At 46.1% G+C, this 24,888-nt stretch overlaps 1 protein-coding gene across 1 annotated transcript in view; it reads right to left on the minus strand.

Annotated features, from left to right (window-relative positions):
* FHL1 (four and a half LIM domains 1) overlaps positions 1-24,888 on the minus strand; it is a 60,009-nt gene that overhangs the window by 30,439 nt on the left and 4,682 nt on the right. The window contains exon 2 of the mRNA XM_087860013.1: positions 7,987-8,060. The gene's annotated coding sequence lies outside the window, so the exon portion shown is untranslated. The remainder of the gene's footprint in view (positions 1-7,986; positions 8,061-24,888) is intronic.

Genomic DNA, 24,888 nt, shown 5'->3' on the forward strand with positions numbered 1-24,888 from the left:
CATCCCACCAGGAGAGACACGACACGAAGTGGGAAGCTTATCTGGCTGACAGGACGGGAGAGTGAGGCAGCTATTCTAAATACATATTTGTATATTTCATCCTTTTTTGGTTAAATTGATCTGACGGCTAGAGCTGTTTAAACAAAATGGAAATATTCACAATTATAGTAATAATAAAATAAATTATGGTTAGTATTAGCGCAGTTCTCCATGCCGGGCTTTCAGCACATAAGGCTGATAGGATAAGAATGATGGCGACAATGATAATAAGGAGGATAAAAGTGCTACTCTTTCTCAAAAGCACTGTCAAGGGCTTTGGCCTTCAGGGTTTGAGGTCTGCAAAAGCTTTGACCTCAGCTGGGCTTATTGTACTGACCATGATAAAATGTACCATGATTTAAAATGTACCGTGACCTTAATCTAAGAAGTTTCAAACCCAGGACTTAAGTGACTATCCAACATTCATCTCCCAAGTATGGATCTCTTCACAGGCGAGCCATCTGTTGTTGGCTCCTCAAGTCTTTGTCCTATTAATAGAAGAGTTGATGATGGAGAAAGTCTTAAAACAACTTCCACATCCATGGAGTTTTATGACATTAAAATAAAAACATTAGGTATTCACAAGTTCCTATTCGACTTGAACCAAATTTGATGACCAATCTGAACCCTAATATTGCACTGGGGAACAAGGATGCAACACACGTCACCTCCCACCTTGGCCTTCACACAATGCTTGTTAGTCACTGATGGGCTCCTTTGCTTTGGTTTTTAAAGAGAATTCACATATATGAGTTTGCTCTAGAGAAGATGAAAGAACCTGCAAACAGGTAAATTCTCCATGAAAAAACTAACACAGTATACACAAGCCTTAAGTAAAGTAGAGTAAAGCACTCTGACATGATTATGGGTAAATCATTAAACTTCCTAAAACCAGAGTGTCTTTCTAAGTCTCAAAGCATCATATGAGAAGAGGATTCAAAATTTTAACAGGTCAGACCAAAGTTTGAACCAACTTTAGTCCAAGACGGCTTGACACCAGGTACCTTGGAGGGCAGATATCCCATGCCTTTGTTTCACATCAAGCGGATACAGGTGGACACTAGACTTGAATTTCAGTGTCCAAATCTGGATTCTTCCATGGCAATCCTTGTCCAACCCAACCTTTACTATGGACTTTTGTGGCCCAGTTTAATATGCTTAAACTCTGAAATATGGTTTAAACATATACAGGCATGAGAGTTTACAATCCTGTAATGGATAAAGAAGATATGTTTTAAAAATAAAAAATGTATAACAGCCAATCAATGTTCCTTCCCATTGATTTACTATCCTTACAAATGGTTCTCTTACAAAAAGCTCTTACACACCGTTTATTCACATTAACTACTTAATACTTTATTTTACTGAAAAGAAAAGGATCTCCTGGGACCATCAGTAATGTTGTGTGCGTATGCATGTTTCTCTAGAAGACTTCTCAGCTTTCTTTACAAGTGCTCTAAGAACTCTGATTGAAGACGGCCAAAGAATCCAAGACTCTGGAGGGCCCACTTTTCAAGAGTCCTGGGAGGACCCTTCCTCTAAGTGAGGCTGTCTCTCTCCTCCAGTGAAAACGAATTCCTTCTATATCAGAGGCTGGGAAAGCTAGGCCATGTACAAGAGGTCAAAATTAAGTCCATTAAATCCCAGCGCCGGACTTAGTCACCATAGAGACAGGGGAGATAAATAAACCAGCAACCTTAACAAATGGGCTGCACGTTTGCCAGCCATCTCTCTGACTTACCATTATTTTTACTGAAGTATCTCTCAGTCCAAACATAACTGACGAGGAAGACTACAAAACCAAACAGAACCGGGCCCAAAAGCAATAGGAATGCTCATGCAGGCAAAGGGCAGGCAAAGAGTCAAGAGCTACCCGCCCCCCCCCTTAGTAATGTGCTCTCTGTTCCCCTTGAATGATGATTGCAACATGACATATGGGGAAAATATGCGGTGCTCAAGCCAGAGGAAACCATGTCAGAAAAGAAAAACAGACATGAAGTAACTGACCTAATTAAAGGAGAAAAGTACACTTACAGCAGGGCAACAAGTCTGACACAGGGAACCCAGCTAGAGGGGAGGGGCCGCTGTACGGAGGCTCGGGACACCAGAGGGGAGCTCTGTCACTGCGCTCAATGCCACCAGGAGATGAACTAGGCTCTACTTAAGGGTGCCCGGAGCCTTCGGACATCGAGATTCACTCCCTGGCACTGCTACGCAGCAGGGAAAAGCTCGGAGACAGAGACTTACTCTCGACCACGCAGAACGCCAAGATGCGCCTCTACCAACCACAAAGACAGAAGAAAAATGGGAAAAGAGAAGAAAAAAGGGAAGACACCCGGGAGCGGAGGATGACGGGACAACGCAGCGAGGAGGAACTCTACCATCAGAACCCCAGGTCTAGGCTCTAGGCAGGAGGCCTCATCATGTTTCATTTCATAGGCTCATAGGTATTTCCTCAACACCCACGGCTCGTGACACGGAGCGAAGGAGGTGAGAGCTGAGCAAGCTCCACCTCGAAGCAAGCCGTAGACTTCCGCGGCAACGTACAAACCACGGGATGGGAACATGGAGAAAACCTCAAACGAAGCGTTACCCCTCGCTTTGTCTGCATGCACACGGCTCTTCCCAAGACTGTCATCACAGCACATAAACAAGTTTGCATCGTGCATTTTTTGGCAAGGCCGTGTTATACCATTCTTCCGTATCGGTCTGCATGCCTCGGGATGATCGTTTTGAGCAGACTCTTGCAATTCCACTGCACAGATATATCTTAATGGCTTAACCAAGAATCCTTCTAGAGTACCTACACCATTTCTCTAATGTTGGACATGCAAATTCTTTCTGTTTGTCCATACAAATACCCCTGTGATGAATACCTATAACATATAGCTCTCATCCTCTTCTCTTAGAACAATTTGCTTCTTAGAACACATTTCCCAAAATAGGATTACTGGACCAAGGGGTACCAAATCTTTGTGACTCTGGCCAGAAACTGCCAAATAATGTTCCAAAAGGCTTATTACCACTTTACAGTGCTACCAGCAGTGTTTCTCAGTTTCGAGGCAACCAACCGAATGAGCTCTAGGTTTTCCTTCTGTTTTTGTTGGCTTAATAGGTGAAAAATATACCTTCGTGACATTTGAATATCCTTTACCTTTGCACACCAATGAGGCTGAACGTTTTTCCATGCGTTAATTTACTCTGTGATATGACGTGCATGTCTTTTGCCCTTCTACCTACTGGAGAAGTCATTCAATCAACAGTTAGGAGCACCTACCCTAGGCCAGGCAAAGTGCCAGGCCTTACGATCTCTGTGAGCTCCGTGCATGATATGGAAATAACTGTCGTATCAGATGCACCACAAACTTTTCCTGGTGTGTTTTCCTTTCATTATTTCCCCTCGGCTTTCCTGAGGTTTAATTAACAAAAATTGTACACTGAAGGTAAACAACATGATACACCGTGAGCTGATTACCACAATCGAGTTAGTTCACACATTTCCGCCACCTCAGAGCTCCTGTGTCTTGTGTGGATGGTTAGGAAGAGTGACGATCTAATCTCTCAGAAAATTTTTATTTATTTGAGTCTGTTGATACTCTTCCTTTCTGATTACTTCTACCATTTTATAGCTTACAAGGCTTTCATTTATCCAGGGACTTGATAAATGTCCTATTTTCTGCGGTCTTATTTATAAGTCTTCTAAGTGTCTCATAAACATATTCTCCTACAGTTACAAAATTCACAGCTCTAATTCCTACTTCATGATTCTCGAGCTTGAACATGTGTGGCTGTTTCACTGTAAGTACTTAATTTAAAACACGTTTTAAAATAAAAATTTATCTTTTACATGGCTATGTTGTATTACAAATAATTGGCTTTCAGGGCGCCTGGGTGGCTCAGTTCGCTGAGCATCCAGCTCTTAATTTCAGCTCGGGCTGTGATCTCAGTGTTGTGAGATCGAGCCCCGCGTCAGGCTCCACACTCAGCGGGGAGTTTGCTTGAGATCCCCTCTCTCCCTCTCCTTCTGCCCCTCCTAACCTCTCCCCCCAACCTCAAATAAATAAATAAATCTTAAAAAAAACCTGACTTTCTAAACTAGAAACTTCTAAACTTGTAGCAGTAACTAGAAGTGAACTCAGGTTTACCTATGAAGATTCAACCACAAATAGCCTGCCCAAGATCTCCTTCTCTTTCTTGGGCCAAAGAAAAATATATGTAGGAACATCATGGCATGACTGCTTTTTCTTCGGATTTCTTTAGGGTTGAATCCCCTTGCTACTCAAAGGGACATGGGTCCTCGGGCTAGCAGTGGTATAATCCAGTGCTTATTGGAACTGGGCAATCTCAGGCCTTCCCCAGACCACCTGTACTGGAATCCACACGTGAAAGTTTTGAGAAAAGCAGGGGGAAAGAGCACAGGAATCCCTCAAACTCTGTTCAGGCTCCTTCTCTTAATCAGACACCATCAGAAGGTAGCTCTCTCCTCAAATGTTTAACCTCAACCCTTTTTGGGGAAATAATCCCCACACCCAACGTGGGGCTCAGACTCACGACCCCAAGATTAAGAGTCACACGCTCTACTGACTGAACCAGCCGGGCGCCCCTATCCTCAACCCTTCTAATGCATGCCCTTAAGTGAAAATGAGTGTCACCCAACATCATGTACTTGAAAATTAAAAGCTAATACTTTGAGAGAAAGGATGGCTCCCCGTCTGTAGCCTCAATCTCATCAGACCGGAGGTTGAAAACTCACATGCCTTTAAGAGCCAAGCAGGTCTTAAAAATGAGTAAAACATTTGGGTAACAGCAAGTGACCCCTGTCCTTGGCTTCGAGGAGGTAAGAGAGGGGGCTATGGCAAATTTCAGAGTTCGCCTTCCAGCCGAGTGTTGCCCGACAAGAATGCAGGCTCAATGTTGCCAGATCTTCTGATGTTTCAAAAGAAGCTTAAAGTCTGGGTTTTTTAAAACATGTGAAATCTCTCAATTTTTAAATGCTGGCAATTCACTTAAAATTTTAAAAGAACACCTCTGTGTGCCAGATTCAGCCCACCAGTTTGAGACCTTGGCTCTAGACTGATGATTTCCAAATTCTTTAAGCTTGTGTAACCCATCTGTGCTGGTTTTCATGATTACTTGTTGGGGGCACCAGGAAGAGAGGTCACATCGATATAAATGGTACAAACCAAATCACTATGACTACTATAGTTTAAATTTTTGTTTTGTGAATATTACAAACTGCCAAATCAATAATGGAAGTGACCATATGTCAGTGATACAAACATTTCCTAGATGTGAAATACATGTTTAATTCATTAACAACATTGTCACTACTACAGAAACAAATACATAGAAGACCCAGCTCATGGGTGTGTTAAGAGTTCGTTGGGCTCAGGGCGCCTAGCTGGCTCAGTCAGAGGAATATGCGACTCTTGATTTCGGGGTTGTGAGTTCAAGCCCCACGCTGGGTGTAGAGATGACTTGAACAAATGAGTGAATGAATGAATCAATGAACGGACAAATAAGTAAATAAATAAAAACTTGAAAAAAAGAAAAAAAAGAATTATGTTGGGTTTAAATTTTCGTTCCAAATCATTCCATAATTAAAAGGTGGCCAAATAAAATAACTTCAAATTCTTGAATGATAAAGTTTACCTGTGACAAATGCTGTATTAAACGTAAGTTGGGACTCATTATTATTTAAAAAACAAAATATCCTCGTGCGAAAACTGCAAAGTCCATTTTCCTAAACTGTTTGATTGTTCTGAGCAAACTTAAACAATAGAGTATGAAATACGCAATTGACATTTGCTTTCATTTGGGGGCATCTGGGTTCCAGGCCAGCTGCACACCCAGCACTATGCTCGCATACTTCATTGTCTGCACATGCCTCGCCGGAGGTGGCATAAATCACAGGCTCAGAGAGCAGACTGGCGACAGGGACTCTGAACTGCACCCCTGAACCCACCCGGGCCTACTCAATACTGGGCAATTTAATTCAAAAGGAAAATCAACTTTCGGCTTCCCCATCCGCAAATAGGAAAAGCATCAAGGGGTGTCCCACACCTGAAGAGTATCTAGACCAAAATGTAGCTGTCTTTTTCTTTGGCCCACGCCTGCACTCCTGGCCTAAGACACAGCAGGGCTGAAGGAATGACTCAGGACGAGAAATGAAGGAAGGTCACAAGATACAGCGGCGCCATGGGCGCCGCGCTTCTTCCCGTCAAGCCTACGGATTCCCGCCACAGGGAAACCACACTCAACAGATCCCGTCGGGTCACCTGAGAAACTGACTGCTCTCAAAGGAAACCCACAGATGCTAAGTTCTGGTCAAATTAAAGATGCCACTGGGGTGGTTTAATATCACCAAAGCACTTCAAGTATGGACTCAACAGCCTCCAATGAAAATGTTTCCTTCTGAGAATACACACGGTTTCTATGGAAGCTTTCTACTGATGAAGTGTGTCAGAGTTGGAGATCGCCCACGAAGTCGACGGGATATGCCCTTCTGTGGCCCTCCTTGAACAATCCCGTCTCTGTTGCTGCGGGAAAATAGAGGCAGGGCCCGTCGAGGGGCCGGCGTGCCTCCAGCTGCCCTCGGGGTCCTCAGAGGATGGGGCAAGGCACGGCTCTGCTCTGGTGCTCTCTACTGGGGGACGGCCTAAGATTTTATCTGACGACAGGTGTCTATCATTATAAAAACAGAAGTCTGAAAACCACCCTGTTAGGTAAAGGCTACGCATGACTGCCAGGGCAGGGCTGAGGCCCTCGGAGGGCAGAGTGGAGCGCTCGCGGCTGACAAGCAGCTGAAGCTTTTGTCTCTGGGCCAGTGGGAAGCCCCAGGCCGTGGGCAGATCTTCCAGCTTCCATGTCACGGAGGAAACTGACAAAACCCGGATTAAGCTGTTCTGAAACTCTGTCCTACACTTTTTATTCTTTAAGGTATGAACATACATATTTCAAAACGTGTGAGGAATTCTACAGCAAGTCGGTGTCAGGGAAACAACGGTGGCCAGCTCGTGAGCCTCTACCCTCCCTGAAGCCAACGACCCACATCGAATGGGAGACTGAGCGGGGGGGGGGGGGGGTGCAAAAACAAACGCACAGCAAGTGTTGGATGGATGGATGAAAGTGCGAATCCTGAGTGGTCTGGAGCTGGCACATGTCACCTCCTCGCCCGCAAACGTGTGGCCTTCCAGAAAGCAGGAAGCCCGGGGCCCCTGACGCTGGGCCTGGATGAAGCACCTCGGAGATGCGCCAAGGGGAATGCCCACCGCTCCGGGAGAGCCGGCACGACCCCAAATCGGCACGCAGTTCTCCGCCAGCCCTGTGGCTAAGCAAGACGACCGAGGACGTAGGCTAAGTGGAAGGCTTGCTCAATCTGGCTGCTCACGCCAGCGCCGCCACGCTCTGAGCTTCGGTCCGTCTACAAACAACGTGCCGACCCCGCTGCCGTGACCCCACGGAAGCCCACCCAGGCAATCCCGCCCCAGATGCGGCAGGGGCGGCGCACACCTTGGCTCCTTACACGGCGGACAGCTGCCTGGGTCGGCCTGACCCTCTCACGCGCTCGCCTGGGCAGCAGTCTCCTCCCACGATGCCGCTACTGCTCGGCGGAGCTTGCCTGCTCCCTACTGTCCACGCCGGGGCACGAGCACCTCTTGAGTGTCAGGGAGACCTTTGAACAGTTCTGTTGTGCTGGGCATGTGCACTTTTCGTGCCCCCACATTAAAAGCAAATGAGATTTTTTTTCCCCCTCGAAAAGACGTTCCCCAGAGAGCTAATATTTAGGATAAGCAGGCATATTGGTGGGGTCAGTTAAAATGAATCCTCTTCAATCTACTATCCAAATAAAGCTTTTTTTTTTTCTCCTAACAGTGTCCACCCCAACATCACCCATTGGAAGGCTGAAGATCCGTGTTGGAACCTGTGGCAATCAGTAAAACTTACCTCACACTGGATGTGTGGAGACTGGGGTGTAGTCAGCAGGGGCTGGACGCAGGGGACAGCAACTTCCAATGTGCCTAAGGCAGGAAAAAATAAGAAGCAAGACGCAAAGTTACCTTTTCAGAAAAGTTAAGAAATTCTAAAAACAAAACAAAACAAAAAAAACAACAAAAAAAAACCAAACCCAAAAGATACCCCAAAGTCTACTTCCTCTGAAATGGCTCACAGCAACACCATCTACTTCGTGTTTACAACCCTCAAAGTTAAACTGCCAAGATGTTCCGCATAGTTCCCCACTGTCTGTTTATCATGTAACCTTCGCACCAGCGGCGGATCCGGCCCCCTCATTATCAGGCTGTATTAGCTCAAACACTCAGCATTGTTAGCACAGTGAGCTCATGGCCTATTTCAGTTTTAAATTAACATTTGGCAATCACCCGGGTAATCAAAACAAATGACTCAGTCGTTTAGAATAGATTTATTAGTTGAGCCTTTTTTTTCCCCCTCTTTTAACATCTTTAGAATATTTTGCCACAGGAGGGCCTGGATCCAGGCAGAATGTAGAGCACAAGTCACCAGAGGAATATTTAGAGGTGTTGCCATGGAGACAAGGTGCCGCGTGACCACCAAAGTTATCTCCCATCAACAGCGGCATTAGGATGCGGGCGGGCTCATCCCCGCCCAGGGCAGACGGCTCCCATCGCTAGGAAACAGGTGTGCCCTGTGCTTTTCCCATCACCCCGTTACCCGAGCAAAGACAGTCCCCAGACACGCTGCTCTCCCCACGCCCTTGAGGCCTCCCCAGAGGCACCTCACTGCCTTACCCACCCCGCCCCCCATTCAGAAGGGCTGGCTGGGGCGAAGGCAAAAGGAGATGTGTGAAATCCTGAAAGCCAGACCAACAGCACCTTTACGTCAACTGTGATGTGGACATGAGCAAGTGAGATCTGCGGAAAAGAAGGCTCCCTGAGAGGAGGGCCCCCATCTCTCCTGTTCTATCTCCAGGCCCGGAACAGGGTCTGATGGAGACACAGGGGACTCTCAGAAAGAATCTATGGAGCCGTGTCTGGGTGGTGCCGTTGGCTAAGCCTCTGACTCCTGGGTTTGGCTCTGGTCGTGCGATCGAGACCAGGGGGTCGGGGGAGCCTGACTCGGGGCTCTCTCTTTCTCCGTCTGCTCCTCCTCCTACACTCTCTCTCTAAAATAAATAAGTTGTTTTTTTTTTAAAGAAGTATCTATGGAACGAGGCGGGGAAAACATAAACCAAGGATTATGAATGCCCACCTCCTGCCCCCAACCACCTACTTCTGGGCTGCTCACCAAACGAGCAGGGGTTAGAGGGTTTTAGAAGTGTCCGCATACAGAAGTAGCGGGTCCAGTTAGTTCAACAGGCCGACGGGTTCATCTGTGTAGCGATCTTAATGACAACTGTCCTGTCGAAGACAGCTCTTCCAAAGTCAAGATGGACAAGGGTGCGGACTGCAGGGATAGGTTCTCGTCTGCCAGATCAAAAGCCCAGAGGAAGGCCACGTGTGCCAGGGGCCAAGAGCTAACTCTCAAAAGCAAACGTCGGGAAGTGACGGACTTCTAAGAAACACCGTCTCGTCCCCTTCCCACCTCTATTTGCCCACAGCTAGCACTTTCCCATTCTGCCATTTGAGTATGTATTACTTGTTTCACGTTGCGTCTCGTCTGTCCTACGGAACGTGAAGTGTCTCTGTCTTGGGGGCAGCGCCAGAATCCCCCCCTTTCTCTCCTGGTGGCACCGAGCAGGGCACGTCGACACACACCGAAAACGCTTGGCCCAGTCTCCTTTCCCACTACCCGCAACCCACTCACAGGGAACTCACTGTTTCTAGAAGGTGCTGCACCCTTTCTTGCAACTGGGGTGCGAATGCAGCATGGCACAGCTGTTCATACGAGGGTACCGGAGCCAGACTGCCTGGGCCCAAACACCGGCCCTGCCTCATACCCGCTGTACAACCTCTCTGAGCTCATAATGGGAAGCTACCTCACAGAGCGGCTGTTTGGCGGGGGGGGGGGGGGCAGCGCGTGTGAAGCACCTGCCAGAGCCTCAAGCGGGCGAGGCACTGGCCGGATAGGAGACGGGCCATTATCACTCCCAGGAGAGCAGGTGCACAGTCAAAACGTTATCCAAATCGGGTAACCATCTCATGCGCCGCCACGAACACTTGGCACCAAATACGCCCCTGTTCAGATTCAACCCAACGTAAACTTCAACCCCGGATCCATCACACACTAGCCTTAATACACTATTTCGTTTTACTCCCCCTTCCGGAATGGAGTTTTCCTGGAGATGGGGTTCATACACACTGGGCTCTACCGGAGGGAATCGGTTCTGGGCTTAAAGAACCGGAAGAGCTTCTTCCCTAACAGCCCCACCCTGCCAGTGCCTTTCCTGCCTTCTTGGCCTGCTCTCCACCTCTACAAGTTCAGGCTTTGAGAGACTGGGGGGAAGGGGCAAAAGACGGGTCTTCCGGCAACCACACCAAGACCGCGGTCTCCTTTTCAGAGGGAATCCTTGCATGTCATGTTCCCACACACCCTCCAGAGGGCAGAAGAGAGAAAAGCCCAAAGGCGGAGCAGGCAGAGCTCTCACACTGGGTTCCACCTTGGGCCACCCTCCCCCAGAGTCGGCAGTGCCATAGTCATGCTTTCTTCTTCAAGCACTAGACCACCAAGGACAACAACAACGTGCAGTGAGATTTCGCCAGCATCTGTAGCTCCCCTTCACTCCCCTGCGCTAGTGTGGCCCCCTGAACATGGAGTCAGGCTGGGGAGGACGCAGACACTCGTGGCAGGTGGGAGCCATGTACCCTTCCCAGTCCACGGTGTGGGAACGCGCCTCTGAACAGACATCATACCAACTGTGTTGACGAGGGTGCACAGGTCAAAGAATAAAAACCGCACGGCAGCCAAACACACTGGGGAAAATGTGATGACAGCAAAGTCAAACCCAAACACTCTAGGGTTAGTCATACTTTAAAATAAATCATGTTAATCTCATCCCACCCTGACAAAATTAATAAGTGGAATTAGGCAAAGCATTTATAGGATTCCAGAAGAAGCCAGTAGCTATGTTCTAGTGACATTTAACATACGTAATCATTCTCCTTCACGTTTAACGATAGTATCGTGGTCACAGGCAGTGGTGACCCTGTCACTACTGACAGCCAAGCTTAAATGATCCCCCAATCACCAATCAATTGGGTGAATTACGTGGAAAAATAAAATCCAGAGCCGGCAGCTGTTTGAATGAACCTAAAAGACCAGTTGAATCAATCAAAATGGATGAGCCCCACAGATTCATTGTCTCCTCTAAATTCTCTGCAATGTGATTGTCATGGTAACTGCTCCTTAATCATGCTCTTCAGACTATTCTGTCTTACCTAAGAAACCAAAGAGCAGTGAACCCCAAACATCTTCCCCAGGTACACTTAGCATGGCAACGGGTGGCTCACACGTCTCATTTTTCCTGCTTTTATTCAGATGCCCACACTACTATGGCAGTCAGAAATACTGCCATATGCACTGCTCAAAACACATTTTAAATGTTACCACAAATGCAGTAAATACAAATGAGCTGGGCATGGGCTCGTTTCCTTTAGCAGAACTGATAAACTGGCTCTCATTCCGCAAAATAATTTACTGGTAAAAATACAGAAGAAAGATGCCTCATTGGTAGTTAATTTCAACATAATCAAGATCTGTAACACCATCGAATCTTTAACAATATATTAACTTAATGAACAAAACCCGAAAGCATATTACATTACAGAAATGCAATAATATCGAATTTTGTGTCTTTATATTAGAATTTAGTATAGAGTATATCACAAAACATACTCTGGAAGATCATTTTATTCCATACAAGTTTCTAATCTTCATTTAATATGATATAATCATAATATTCTTCACAACTTTTTGTTTTACTTATCAACTGATTTTGAAGATCATTCCATATTGGTATATACATTTTTAAATGGCTGTCTGGTAGTCCATTGTACAGGAGTACTAATGTAACTTTAGTTTTTAAAATTTTTTATTTTCTTAACTATGTCTAGCTTTTTTTTTTTTAAGAGAGAAAGAGAGAGGGAGAGTGAGCGAATGGTGGCGGGGGGGGGGGCAGAGGGAGAGGGAGAGAGAGAATCCTAAGCAGGCTCCATGCCTCGGGGCTCAACCTCACAACCCTGAGATCATGACCTGAGCTGAAATCAAGAGTCACATGCTTAACTGAGACACCCAGGTGCCCCACTTTATTTTCATTTTTATTAATTTATTTTTATTTTTTGAGTCTAGTTGACACACAATGTTACATTAGTTTCAGGTGTACAACTCAGTGATTCGACAAGTCTCTATGTTAGGCTGGGCTCACCATTATTGTCCACCATTTGGAAAGAGAAAGGTTTGATCCTTATTCAGTTTCAGAAAAGACAGATTATATTTTTAAAGATATCCACTAGACATACTACACGTTTAAAGTTGTGATCACTCTAGATTTTTCCCTAGATTTTTATAGTTCCTTCAGAAAACTAGAAAGTGTACAGCTTTACCAAAGTTAGAGTGATGAGCCATTTTTAAACCTTGCATTGAAATACACGTAACACTTAAAAATACTGAATTTGCTTTTATAGATTGCCAAACTAGGTAAGGAAAGGTGCCTTTCCTTCCAGATATAGCATGACCTATAAACTAACAAAAGGTGGAAAGGTGAGCAGTGCCCCCACCATGACCCAAATAAACACTAAGAAGCTCTTTCCATGGGCCATTCCCAGATGCAAATTTAAATAAGTTTTTGGTCATAAAGGAGGGGATATTCAATAAAAATATACTTATTTTTTAACTTGGGTTGTAAAAACATTAAGTATACTTTTGCAACAAAAACAAAAATAGGGGCGCCTGGGTGCCTCAGTTGTTGAAGCGTCTGCCTTTGGCTCAGGTCATGATCCCAGGGTCCTGGGATCGAGTCCCACATCCGGCTCCCTGCTCAGCGGGGAGTCTGCGCCTCCCTCTCCCCCTGCCTCTCCCCCTCCTTGTGCTCTCTCACTCTCTCAAATAAATAAATAAAACCCGAAAAATAAAACAAAACAAAACATAAATAAACAAACAAGCGGGACTACATCATACTAAAATCCTCGAGCACGGCAAAGGAAGCCGTCAACAAAACGAAAAGGCAACCTACTGAATGGGAACAAGTCTGTGCAAATCATATATCCAGTGGGGGCTCATATTCATTACAGAAAGCACTTCCACAGCTTCAGGGCCCAAACCAAACAACCCAATTAAAAGATGGGCAGAAGATCTCTGGGGCGCCTGGGTGGCACAGCGGTTAAGCATCTGCCTTCGGCTCAGGGCGTGATCCCGGCGTTATGGGATCGAGCCCCACATCAGGCTCCTCCGCTGTGGGCCTGCTTCTTCCTCTCCCACTCCCCCTGCTTGTGTTCCCTCTCTCGCTGGCTGTTTCTATATCTGTCGAATAAATAAATAAAATCTTTAAAAAAAAAAAAGATGGGCAGAAGATCTCAACAGACATTCTCCCAAAGAAGACATCCGAATGGCCAATAGGTACATGAAAAGATGCTCAACGCCATTCATCATCAGGGACATGCAAATCCACACACCTCACAGCCGGCAGAATGGCCACTAGGAAAAAGACAAGAAACAGGCATTTGGCGGGGATGTGGAGAAAAGGGCCCCCTTGTGCGCTGTGGGTGGGAATGGAAATTGGTACAGCTGCTGTGGAAAACAGTATGGAGGGTCCTCAAAAAATGAAAAATGGAGCTATCATCTGATCCAGCAATTCCACTTCCGGGTATTTATTCAAAGAAAATGAAACACGAACTTGACAAGGTATCTGCACCCCCACATTCATTGCGGCAGCATCTACAACAACCAAGACATGGGGTAAAGAAAACGTGGTGTAGGGGCGCCTGGGTGGCACAGTGGTTAAGCGTCTGCCTTCGGCTCAGGGCGTGATCCCGGCGTTATGGGATCGAGCCCCACATCAGGTTCCTCCACTATGAGCCTGCTTCTTCCTCTCCCACTCCCCCTGCTTGTGTTCCCTCTCTCGCTGGCTGTCTCTATCTCTGTCGAATAAATAAATAAATAAATAAATAAATAAATAAATCTTAAAAAAAAAAAAAGAAGAGAAGAAAACGTGGTGTAGACGCACCATGGACTATGACTCAGCTATTACAAAGAACGGAATCCTGTCCCTTGCAACAACAGGGATGACGCTCGAGGGCATTGTGCTGAGTGCAGTATGTCAGAGAAAGACACTTGCCAAATGAGGTCACATATTGTATGTGGGATCTTAAAAGAAAAGCTCATAGATATAGACAACAGACCAGTAGTTGCCAGAGGCAGGGGGTTAAGGGTGGGAGAAATGGATAAAGGGGGTTGAAAGGTTAAAAAATAAAACAACAAAGACTGGAGCTATTTTTCCTTGTGTATCATCACATAATTGCCGGTAAATGAGCTTGATGACAATAAAGTAGAAAATGAAAAAATGTAATAAGACTTCAAGAATACTTAAGAATAGAGCTGCCTGGGTGGCTTATCTGCCTTCTGCTCAGGTCATAATCCCGGGGTCCTGGGATCGCGCCCCGCATCGGGCTCCCGGCTCAGCAGGGAGCCTGCTTCTCCCTCTCCCTCTGCTTGTGTGCTCTCTCTCTCAAATGAAATCTTAAAAAAAAGAACACTTAAGAATAAAAAAGCCATCTATAACAGAAGAGGGGACACTAAAATTATCAGGCATCAGGAACAAATGTGAGCAATGCAAACAAAATAAAACAAAACAAATCCAGCAAGAAATATGGAGTGGCACTGAGGGCTACAGAGGGGAGGGGGGTGGGGGAATGGGATAGACCGGTGATGGGTAGTAAGGAGGGCACATATTGCATGGTGCACTGGGTGTTATACACAACTAATGAATCATCGAGCCTTACATCGAAAACCGGGGATGTACTGTATGGTGACTAACATAATATAATAAAAAATCATTATTAAAAAAAAAAAAAAGAAAAAAAAAGAAATATGGAGTGGCAAATATTTGCTAAAGTCAAAAGGTAAAACTTTAAAATTCTTGTCCTTTTGCCCTCATGTTCAATGGTATTTTTGTTTTGTTATAAAAATATGAAGATTGATGTGCCTTCAATGACTATTACAACAGCTCCCAAATAAAACAAATGATAAAATAAAAATTCACTTAATTGACTGATAGGCTCGAATTAGTCACTGCCAAGTTTACGACTTTCCCACAACTCCAAGCATTCTTTCGTTAAGAAACAGGGTTGTTTCCCCTGCCATGATGACTGTGGGTAGCTTTCTGGGTGACTACAGCTTTGTATTTTTACATAACTCACTGGGGAATACCAGCTCCCTAAATCGAAGCAACGAGGGACAAAGGATGAGCACAGATCCGTAGAATGTGACCGTTCCAGCTGTCTCAGAAGTCTGAGACGAAGTACTGGGCCAAAGACATTCCAATACTGCCCTCACTCCCGCAAGTCATCACCCAGTCATGCCTATTCGTCCTGCAAAAGAGCGTCGAGACCTTCTCTTCCTTATAATCTCAATTCCGTGACCCTAATTTGGTCTATCATCACTTCACACCTAGACTACTTCATCAGACATGCCCCCTTCCTCAGGGGGCTGCCAGAATAATTTTTCGAATGTACCACCTTGAATGCATCACTCCTTTTCCCCTAAAGCTTCCTCCATCGTAATCTGGAGACCAAATTTCTAGCATGAAATTCAAGGTCTTTCCAGCAAACCCACTTTTCACCTTCCCCCATTCTCAACTCTGGCTTTGGTGGACTCCCAGCCTCTGCAGTTGGACCACTGGAGAACAGGTGCTTTGGCTCATGCCACCCTCCCCTCAAATCGGAGAGTCTCAAATTCTGGGTGCACCTGCAGGGCCAGCACCACCTGCTGATGTCTGGGCGCCCCGCCCCCAACCAAATTGCCTCAGAGAAATCCAGCATGCCACCAAATGTTGAGAACCACTACCCCAAACTCTATAGCCCGTAGCTATGAAACTTTGGTGGGTATCAGAGTCTCCACGGGGAGTGGGGGTTGTTAAAACACAAAGTGTTGGGCCCCATCCCGAGTGTTTCTGATTCAGTAGGTCTGGGGTGGGCCCATGAATCTGCATTTCTAACAAGCTCCCAGGTGATACTGATGCTGACACTGCCGGTCCAAGGACCCCACTTGGGAGAACAGTGGTCAGTAGTTAAAATTAGTGTAATGATATAGTATAGATAGGTACGGTATACATACAACAGTAACTGCCGTATATACACTTCATTTGGCAAAAGAGAACGTACCATCTTCTGGAATCTCCTCCATGATTGGCAAACTTGGGCTAGGAGTCAAGACTTCCGACTCTCTCCTCCTCCCCCTCAGTTCCATACTCTCCACCACACCCTTCCCGTGTCTCTAACGACTCCTCCAATTGGAATGGAAGTTTCTTGCTTGAAGAGATCACTTCTGTTATTTACAGCTCCCCACAGCATCCAGCAAGCTTGCTTTACAAGCTGGGTCCGGCACTCCGTGAACAGTTTCCTCGCACGTGGGCACCCGGGCAGCCCTGCGCCCATCAATCCGCCACATCAGCGTGCACTCCGCTTCATCTGCCACAGGGACAAGAGCAAGCACACAAAGAAAAACGACGGCGGCTTCCAAAGTGGAAGGGATGAGAACTTTATAAGGGGATGCAATTCAACTTTCAAGCTGCGCGTCAGAAAATGTTCCCAAAGTACCCCGTTTCCATCGTCCACCTCGAGACCCAGTGCGGCAGTAAAAACCGCGCAGGGAGGGAAGGGCATTGCTCTGGTAGTTTGAATACTTAGGCCAACAGTCCCCCAACTTTTTTGTGCTGAGGTCCTCCTTGTTCCTAAACAGGAAATCCACAAGTGACTGAATTATGGGTAAAAAGGAGACAGAGGTGGGGCACCTGGGTGGCTGGGTCGTTAAGCGTCTGCCTTCAGCTCAGGTCATGAGCCCAGCATTGTGGGATCGAGTCCCACATTGGGCTCCCTGCTCCATTGGGAGCCTGCTTCTCCCTCTCCCACTCCCCCTGCTTGTGTTTCCTCTCTCGCTGCCTCTCTCTCTGTCAAATAAATAAATAAAATCTTAAAAAAAAAAGAGGAGACAGAGGGGAAGGAGGAGATGAGGGGCCAAAGGGCTGGGAGAAGCACTCGGGCAAGCAGCAAGGGCAAGAGGATGTTGTCACATGTGTGCCCTGCATGCCACGGCCACTACACCTCCCCGGACCTTCCAGCTATTTCCCCGCAGCTTGAATGGGAGGAGCAAGACTACGGGAGGCCTCGGGACTCGCCAAGCCTGTCTATACCTACGATGTAAATACATCACACTGACGTCGTATGGTTACTTTAGCCACATCTATGACGGCCAAGAATTTCTGTACCATCAAGTCAGCTGCAGAACGCGGTATCCATGGTGAGGGTGACCACAAGGGATGCGTCAGCTGTGCCTCCGTTTGGTCACCACTGGCAGAGAAGAACCTGTGATCCTGGCAGCTGACCTGGAACCCCCCCCCCCCGCCTCTGCACGGATTGTGACTCAGGGGAGAGCTTATTTCTTGCCTAACAGAGGCAGGGGCACAGGTATAGTCAGTTAGTGCAACCATGCCGCGGCATCAAGAAAAAATACAGAGAATTTGATCTAATAGCAGGTGTAATAATAAGTATACGTAACAGATCCATACATAAAAAATCACTTCTGATATGTAAGTTTTATTTTTTTAATTTTCTTTTTACTTTTAAGATTTTTATTTATTTGACAGCGAGAGAGGAAACACAAGCAGGGGGAGTGGGAGAGGAAGAAGCAGGCTCCCAGTGGAGGAGCCTGATGTGGGGCTCGATCCCAGAATGCCGGGATCACGCCCTGACAAACAGATGCTTAACGACTGAGCCACCCAGGTGCCCCTGATATGTAAGTTTTAATTAGGTGAGCTCTATAACCTAACTCTCCCCTTTATTCGTATTTTTCCAGGCAACTCTGGAGTTTTTCACTCTGGGTCTAATCCTAGACCCAATGGGACACATTCTATGATCAACCACATCCCCAACGCATCCATTCCTTGGGTGATCACCTTCATTTCGGTTCTAATCCCAGATGTCTCATCAATTGTTTCTCTTCTAGTCTCCTTAGTCTCAATGCCCCTCTCAGAACTCATTCCCTGACCTCTGCTTACTACCACCGACCACAGAATGTTCTGTGGTTTTGTTTCTGTTTTTAAGTAAATGCTATCCCCAACATGGGGCTCGAACTCATGACCCCGAAAGCAAGAGTCGCACACTCCACCAACTGAGCTGGCCAGGCGCCCCCGGAATGTTCTGTAATTTTACAGTCAACTCAAGAAAGCAACACATACTTGCAGCTGCTCGTCAGAATCACCCGGTTTCAGTATACAGAAACCAATTACAATAAGTCTTTAAAGACCCCCATCTTTTCACCCGGGTTTCCTGCAGAGCTGGCCACAAGGAGTAGCTGACTGCACGGAGGTTCTGGTGTTGGGTCTTACGCTACTACAAGCCATGTGATAGCCTTTGGCCCAAAGCAATCAAACTCTGACCTGGATATTGGCTCAGAGTTGGCGTGAGCTCACCAATTGTCACTGCTGCTCATGACACCGTAAATACAAGGGTCAAAAAAGGGATCATGGGGCTGTAAGGTAGGGGATTTGTTGAGTCTGGGGCCCTACTCCACCACAAAGATGGCACGATGTCCCAGTGGTGGCGGACAAGGCTCGCGGTGGTTAGCAGAACTGGGCCGCTCCCTTGGAAGCTCCCCCTTCCGCTTTGCGGGGGCGGGGGGGGCCGGGTACCAGTTACATCACTCCAGCAGGAGCCCTTCTCTTCCGTTACTAGCCGACGAACACACGCGGCGCTTCTACCTGCAAGTTACCAGTAAAAAAGTGCCTGATATATTCTTTGTATTTCTGAATCCTAAAGGGTTTTTAAATAGATTTGGGGGGCAGCTTTAGGTTTGCAGAGAAATTGAGCAGAAAGTACAGTTTCCATTTTACCTCAATACCTTCCTCGCGATTTCCTCGGTTCATATCCTGTGTTACCGTACGTAGAACGTTTGTCCAAACTGATGAGCCAATATTCACACGTTATTCCTTCAAGTCCACAGTTTACACTGGTGTTGCGCATTCTACGGATTTTGACAAAGGCTGAAGGTTTTCTCCCCTTTACAGTACGTGCCGAGGAGCAAGGAATTACCTACCTGACCTCGAAACAACTGTAATTGCTTTAGCTTTGTAAAAGGAAGTTTCACAGGAGCGTAATGTAAAAGCATTTCCTTCTCCTGGTTTCAAAGCCTGTGCGTCCCATATCCCACAAACACACTCAAGTCTGATTATCCGACTCTCAAACCTCCAGCAGGGGCCCACACTTGAAAGGAGTCTGGAGAAATGATTGGACCACAAAACAAGAAGTAAGAAAAACAGCCTCCAAAATGATAGCTGACACGCTGGAATTAGTCAGTCTGTGGACAACTCAGTCTGGAGAGGTTTACAAACACAGCTCTGTCATGAGAAAGCACAGCAGTGTAAGAGCAAATAGCATCAGGAGACGGAGAAGACGAGGAACGAGAAAATGGGGAGAGGAAGACGGGCAGGGCGGACGCAGTGGCACGCACGAGTGACAGATGGACGTTAGCTAGACAGCGTGATGGCAATGACACAGACAGCCAGCCGGACGCAGAAGAACAGCGATGTGGACTGTTTTCGAGGGGGTAAGGGAGGAAGGCACAAACTGCGTCTCAGTACTCTGGCCCCGAAATTGCCTAATTATTCTTCCATCTCCATATGTCAATGGGAAAGCAACATTTAACATACTGAAAGCCTGCTTTGCACATAAGCGTGGAAGGATGGTATGCCTTCCACCCACAGACAGTGCCCTCTGAAACCTTCTGGAAGGCTCGAGCGACAGGGTTTGTTTATTCCTGTATACGGATTATGTACATACACTACCTAGGGGTATAAATATATAGAGATGCAGAATATTTACTCTCATTTTTTAAAATTTTTACTTCGTAAGTGTGAAGCAAAATTCCAATTATTTTATTTGTGCTCTTCTTGGGGGTTAGGACAGCTCACAGAAACTACTTCAGAAGAACAGAGACCACTTTTCTGTTTTTTTTTTTTTTTAATCAGAATCATTTTTCTCTGGGCTGGAATCTAAGTTTACAAAGTGGCTCTCACACAAAAGCAGGTCAGTGGTTGACTGAGGACGGGGGCAGAGGGAAGCATGTGTGGCCAAAGGAGCACAAGGAAAGTTTTGGGGGAGTGACAAAGATATCCTACCTCCCGATGGTGGCACTGGTTTCATGGGTGCGTACATCGGCCCAAACTCGTCAAATTGTAGGCCCTAAGTGGATGCACTTTATCGTTCATAAATGATAATCAGTGAAGTTGATTTTAAATTATCTCGATCATTCCACGATGTACGGGTACATGACACCATCATGTGGTACCCTTTCAACAAATGCAATTTGTTGATGGTTCCTTAATAAAGTAGGGAAAAAATTGATATTAGAAAAGGGGCTCCAGCTGGAAAAAATGGGGGCTCTAACAAAGGCAGACAGTTTTATCTGTCAATGCAAGTATAGACATCGACCTCCTATTAGATATTTGGCTGCTTGGTTTCTTTCCTTCGTGTGGTTAGGTGTGCTGACTACACTGCAAAATTCCTTCCCAGGTCCCTCCTTAAAAGAGGCAGAGCTTGTTTGTAGCTTAGAAGGGAAGGGCCTAGGATTTGAAAATTTGAACTGACCCTGGCATCTGGAGATGCAGAATCGTTGACAAGGAACTTACTGTCCCCTTAGCTTCCAGAAGCTACCTGGCTGAGGAACTGATCATTTTAGGTATTTGAAACTACAGTTATTTACAGGCTGTTTCTTAGAAGCTGTTGAAAAACATAAAATCGTGTTAATTCAAATCTCTAAATCCACTACCATGGCTTGGTGATGCAGAAATGTTTGGACTTTATGACTCCCGTGTGTGTGCCTGTGTGTACTCTTTGGTCTCTAAGAAACCTGGGGGGGGGGACACCTGTTACTTCCCTTCACCTGGCCACGTATAGTGCAGATGATAGATGATGCCTGGACAGACGCTAGCAATCAGCTTCCCAAACAACGATGGGTAAAACCAACCCTCGATGTCTTCCTAACAAATCACGCATTTCCAATGTGACACGAGTCAAGCCGTCCTAGCCACACTCTAGAACTGAAAGTGAGTAACAAGTCTTCGTCAATCCAATAAAGAAATTTAGTTTTGTCCCGTCCTCGTCAAAATCACCTTGACAATGAAACCTGTGTATGCCCAGCTATCATTTTCTTCGCACTGAAAAGTAAATGTAGACCCTTGCGGCTATGATAAATTCTTGTGATTACAGCGCGTATGGAACGTTTCCTGACTTGGAATATATAGGAGACCCAGAGAGTTTTCATGTGGGTAAATAAAATATGAATCCTACCAGCGCTGAAGGGCTGACAACAAAGATTTATTTTGATTGCTCTTTTTCTAGGTTTCGCCGCATTTAAAAACCAGTACACGTGGATCTTCTGTGCATTTTATACCTACGGCAGTTCGAAAACGAAGCACGGGCAGATCTCGTTGGTGTAAATACAGAGGAAAACCCATTTCCAGAAGAGAGATACAGTGCACTCCAGGACGCTAGGAAGAGCTGCTGCTTCCTGCCAACGCACACGCTCATTAGCAGGCAATGATGAGGAACGGGAGCAGAAACTACTCAAGAACACACCCTGAGGCAAGGGTACAATTTTCTCATTTGTTCAAATGGTAAGCCCTTGGCAATGAGTATCCAATCCATATTCATTATCTCACGTAGCTGTAGCTTTGCTGGGGCCCGGGCTGTAGACGAGGGAGGATGTCGTGTTTGCAGGTTTCCGTGTCTATGCAGCCCGCGTGATCACTACACGTAGCGTGTGCTTAATTCTGGGCCCCTGGTGACGTTTCTCTACCGAGCGGCAGCAGCTGTCCTTACCCCAGGCCTGTTCTGGAGGGAGGCTTTGCTGCCTGTGCCAGGCAGAAAAGACCTCCCCGGCCCGGGCTGGGGTAACCCTAATACTGGCAAGTGGGGTGAAGATATGGCGGCGGATGAACGGGACGATGTGGCTACACGCAGAGCCCCGAAAAAGGAAGTGGGGAGAGTCGGCTGGCCTGAAAAGAGAGTGACCCCGAGAGCGAGAGAGACACACAGACAAAGGAGATGCAGAGAGAGGGAGATGCAGAAGAAAGGAAGAAGGGGGGGGAGAGAGGGAAGCTTTCGGACGGATTTCGCAGTGCCGTTACAACCACCACTCTGGGGGCCTGTGTTAATGACGCCATGCCACCAGCATTTGCTCCGGTTTTGTGAACGTCCTCCCTAAGTCTGGAAGCAGATGCGATCTTTAAGATTAACTTCCCACAATTTTAACAGACGCCCCATTTTATAAAGGAAAAAAAATACGTTCATGCAACAACAGCCCTGTGGTCTTCCAGACTACCACGTGGAAAGACTCTCATGAAGTCATTTTTCACTTCCACGACTACAGGCAGAGTTGACGTGCCTCGGTACTTGCTACTTGCCCCCTAGGCCAGGGGAAATTAAACTGAGGGCTAGATTCACGAAAGAGGTTCCCCACCACTAACGCTCAATTGCAATAAAGCAAACAAGAGGACAAATTCCTGTAAAGCTCCCTTTTTTTTAAAGATTTTATTTATTTATGTGACAGAGAGACAGCCAGCGAGAGAGGGAACACAGCAGGGGAGTGGGAGAGGAAGAAGCAGGCTCACAGCGGAGGAGCCCGATGTGGGGCTCGATCCTGGAACGCCGGGATCACGCGCTGAGCCGAAGGCAGACGCTTAACGACTGCGCTACCCAGGCGCCCCCCAGTTCATGTTTTTGGTAAAGAGTGTTTTTAAGTCCTCTCTACGCCCAGTGTGGGGCTCGAACTCACGGCCCCGAGATCAAGAGTCGCAGGCTCTACCGACCGAGCCGGTGGCCAGGCGCTCCTACTCCCAACTGTTTTGATCATTTTCTGAAATTGGGGAATACTTGGCCTTTTTGGTATCCCTTAGTACAGCTAATAGACTTCCACCATAAAAGTCTGCCCTTTTGAGGGACAGGCCAGCAAAAAGTTTGTGGTTGTGAAGGGTTTTTATTTAGGAAATAAAAACTTACCTACGTACAGGGGACCTAAAACTTCAAACTCGAACTCCAACATTCACATGTTATATGACTTGGAAGCAGATGCTCAACCTCTGTGAGCCTCAGTTTACTTACCCATAAAGTGAGGGGGAGTGGGTCCTGACAGCCCTTTCTAGTGTGGGAATTCTATTGCTCAAGTTGGAGGAGGAGAAATTTTAAGGAGCTTCCGTGATCGTTCTCCAACTCCCCAGCACTGTTCCCATCTCACTCCTCATGTCCACGACTTCTCTCTAGAGATACAATAGTAACTCAGAAAATCTTTTGGTAAAATTTTAAAAAATAACTTAGGCTACCTTTTTATGTTGGCGACTTTGCAGTGAACTCACTCGAGTCCACCATTAAAAAAACCATGGCATTTTAAAAAGAAATACAAAACACTGTCACTAATTTCTGGGCGGTGGGTTAGAACTGATTTTTCTATTCTTCTTTAGGCTTTTCTATATTTTCTGAACTTTCCTACAATGAAAAAGTACCACCACTGTCATTAAAGTTGGATTTTTGAAAGGATTAGTGCATTCTTGCAAGTTTTATCAGATCTCTTAAGTCTACTCTAAAATCAAGGGGGGGGGACCAAATCTGTAGCACGGTGTGTGCCCATACCCAGGCGGTTGATCACCCCAGTGGCTGACTGCTGCAGTCCAAGTCACATTATTATTATAATCAGAATCTATGGCTCCCAGACCTATGTGGAAATCAAAACATGCATTTTATCTAAATAACATTTCTTTTTTTCCCCCCAGCATCCTGGCCCTTGAGAATCATGGTTAAAATTCCTTTCCAATTTAAAGTAAATGAAATGAAACATGAAGCCCTCCTTCTACCCACAAAAAAACCCAAAAAACAAAAAACAAAACAAAACAAAAAAAACTGCTTGCCAGACAAAATATGATTGCTATTGGGCTGTTTTTTATTTTTCCTCTTGTTATGCTCAAAAACACAACACATCAAAAGTTAAAATAAATATTTAGCTGTCAAAACAAAACACACTCCCCATATGGAAAACACAAGTATAAGCTTGATGACGTTTATTATAAGAACAACTTCCATAGCAAAAACAAATGTTCAAATTGTTTAAAAAGATGACAAAACCAAATGCTGTCATTACGAAGTTCTACACGACAGTCCCAAGGAAGGTAGAAGGCGAGCCGCAGAAAGAATATAAACACCATTGGCTAACTTCCAGTCTTATGGTTATCCCAACAGTGTTCGAAAAATTCAAGTTAGAGAGCAAACGGAGTTCTCCAAAATGACAATTACAGGCTTAGTTCGGGTAGATCCCTAGAACGAATTCCCTGCTGAACTCGATTCTCATCACTGGAGGAAAGCACAGTGATTCACCTCCCCATTCTCTACCTGAATATAACCCATCATCTACGACACGGTACCTCTGAGATCTCTTTTTGTCCAGGCCCCGTTTACTCACCTTTCTGCAGCTTGCTCAACTCAGCCCCCTTCACCCTCCGCAAGATTTAGAAAGCAGCAAGGCACAGGGGCTTAGTCATGGGTCTTACGTTCAAATCCCAACTCTCCCACTCAGTTGTGCAATCTTCCCCAAGTCACTTTGCTTAACCTCATCTGGGAAATGCGCATTGTTACTTTGCAGAGCTGCTGGGAGGATCAAATTACACAATGGGTGTAA

Source organism: Ursus americanus, chromosome X (genome assembly GCF_024610735.1).
Source record: "Ursus americanus isolate L20-20 chromosome X, mUrsAme1.1.p, whole genome shotgun sequence".
In the NCBI taxonomy this organism is placed as follows: domain Eukaryota; kingdom Metazoa; phylum Chordata; class Mammalia; order Carnivora; family Ursidae; genus Ursus; species Ursus americanus.